This window comes from Lupinus angustifolius, chromosome LG01 (assembly GCF_001865875.1).
Source record: "Lupinus angustifolius cultivar Tanjil chromosome LG01, LupAngTanjil_v1.0, whole genome shotgun sequence".
NCBI classification, from domain to species: domain Eukaryota; kingdom Viridiplantae; phylum Streptophyta; class Magnoliopsida; order Fabales; family Fabaceae; genus Lupinus; species Lupinus angustifolius.
Window position 1 is genome coordinate 18,812,920 of NC_032009.1, and position 3,066 is coordinate 18,815,985.

Here is a 3,066-nt window from a genome sequence, read left to right on the forward strand (position 1 = left end):
TGTCCAAGTCCCTGTCGCTTGGGCGAGCACAGTCTCGCTTGGGCGAGGGGAAGTTTTGGTCCTGGAACTCCCTCTCCTGGGCGGCAAGGTCTCGCTTAGGCGAGCAGGCCTCGCTTGGGCGAGCAAGGGCGAGCAGGGCCTCACTTGGGCGAGAAAGCCCAGGATTTTAATAAGTTCCTAGAACTCTCTCGCTTAGGCGAGAGAGGTCTCGCTTGGGCGAGCAGGCCTCGCTTGAGCGAGTAAGGGCCTCACTTGGGCGAGAAAGCCCGGGATTTTTATAAGTTCCTAGAACTCTCTCGTTTGGGCGAGAGAGGTCTCGCTGGAGCGAGCAGGCCCCGCATGGGCGAGCAAGGGCCACAATTGGGCGAGGAAGCCCAGGATTTTAATGAGTTTCTGGAACTCTCTCCATGCGGTCTGTCGTTGCACATGGAGGGCAACGGGTCATCGATGATGATCCCTCACCCTGACGCTTACTTTGACGCTTCCTTCACATTACCGCCAACGGGACTGATGTCTCCAGATGTAGGACTCCGACACCCGCCAGTCAGGAGTGATGGCGCGGTTCCCTCCCACGGTCATAGGACGTGGGCAGATTGTTTGGATGCTCCGTCATCCAGCAGAGCCCAGAGGAGCCGGGTTCTTGGAGGAGGTCCTTGCAAGAAGACTCCGAGTCTGATAATGTCATCCCACCAAATTATGCCGCTGGGTTGTGGCATAACGAAGTGGAGGAAGAAGAGGAGGAGGACGAGGTCATTGAGCTCGTAAATGTGGAGAGTTCGGTGGAGGTGATCAACCTCGTGTCGGACTCAGAAGAGGAGGAGGAGGACCCGAGTGAGGGGTCCAGCATTCTTAGAATCTTCTGAGTCAGCTTGGGGTCAGTCGATGTCCTCTTTTTGTTTTTGATGGGGGGTTGTGTATCTGGTGATTTTGTATATGTAGTGGCGATGTAGTTTCCGCCTTTATTAAACTAGTCTGTATGAACTAATTATGACTTACCTGATTATATGCATTATGTTATTAAGGAAATTGTGAATCAGGTTAAGTTATCATTCGATAACGATAAGTTGATTTTCCGCATTCGAGTTACTTAAAGTGATGTCCCGGAAAAGGAAGGTTTTTAAAAGGAGACAATTTTATACATCACCATTTCAAAAAAATATTTACCCATTTTTCCACAATGTTTTGATGAGTATCTTTCGGGGCGTTACAATTACGGATCGAGGAAGATATTAGCATCTCGTTTGCCCGTAATTAAACAGTATTATTGCCAATTGTATGATTTAAATACCCTTTGTTTATTTAAAATTAAATTCTATGAAACAAAATATTTATTTTCTAGTTTTATGTCTGACAAGATTAAATATTGTTCTTACGTATTCCTAAACGCTTTAGGAAATCAAGACTACGTAGTTCTAAATTTTAAAATGATTTATTGGTAAAATATTTAAATCCTTAAAAAGGGTGAAGCAACAAAAACTAATGTTCGCACCGCATTCCATATTAAAAAGGTTTAAAAATAATTATTATAATTGTTTTTTGTTTTCATTATTAATTTAGGAATTAATCGAATGAAAAGGAGCGTCGTAACGCGGCCGTTCAAGGATGATATGATGATTAATTTCATCATTTGATTAATTTTAAAAGGTCATAAATTTTTTATAAACATTGATAATGAAATGGTAATATAAAGGTATTTTTTTCTATAGATAATGATAATAGTTTTATATGGAGGTGTATTCAATCAAATAAAATTCTCATTGAAAATCATTATAAATTGGGAAAGGTTCTCACTTTTCTAAATAATAATAAATAAAAAATTATTTACAAAAAATAGATCATTTAATTAGTTGCTACAAAGAAAACCACAAAAAAGTATTGATTTTTACTATATTAATGGGACATTTATCTTCCTTATTATTATTATTCACCCCAAAAACGTATCTGGTTTAATAAATCCTCACCAAGTATGATACAAAATATAATAAATTCATAACATAAAATTATAGACCCATTAAACATTAGCATAAGCATATACATAGGAGCATACGTGTCGCTTAACGACTCGCTGAAAGACAAAGCGCCATGTGGCAGTCTTGGGTTAGCTATGTCTAAAGGTGCACCACGTCTGGAATGTACGCACACACCTAGAACGAAGTTGGGGAGACACTGATCCAGTATGAACGACTCCACGGATGAAGACTGCACCCACCTACGTGTCCGTGTCTGACTAGATGTTGAAGTGGGTGTATGTTGCATGAGATATATACGGCTCCACACGATTCCACTCTATGGAAATGATGCTTGGTTCCGCTGTGATGCGTCCACGCGAAGAAGGGTGAGCTCGCCTGCGTGTCACGATCTAAGGTGTTCAACAAGTGGTCAACAAGAAGATCAGTGTATCCAATGGTGGTGAGCATAGACGCACGTTGCTACTACTAGTACCAATTGTACTGGATCACTTTTACTTTCTTTTCCTCTTTTTTATTGGCAAATCTTTTCTTTTTTTGGAACTCCTTAAAATTATATTTTCAAAAAAAACTAAATTAAATTATTTTATTATTCATTTGAAATTCAAATGAGACACTTGGAATATCCCATATTTTTTATTTTTTTTATAAATTTAAAATTAATTATAAGAATCAATAAAAAAATTGATTATATTTTATACGATAATTTCGATAAAATAAAAATATAATAAAAAACATTTATTATTATTTTTTTGGAAAATGAGTATAGGTTTCTAGAAACATATTTACCATGGAAAATGAGTATATGCTTTAATCTAGAAACATTAATTATAAGAACCAAAGACGCATGTCAGTGTACATTCTCCACTTCAACCTTCCAACAAAGCCAATTGGACCCCTCTGATCTGAATGGCATATACACCATCAGACACCATTATAAACAACAACCACCCACCAAAAAATTTTGATGGTAAGGGTGGAGCGAAGGGAACAGCTATTCCAATAACAAACTTAATTGTTGTCTTTCATATACAATAGACCTAAGCGAAATATAAAGGTGCTATATACAAGATAAAGTCATAAGGTTTTCCTCACCTAA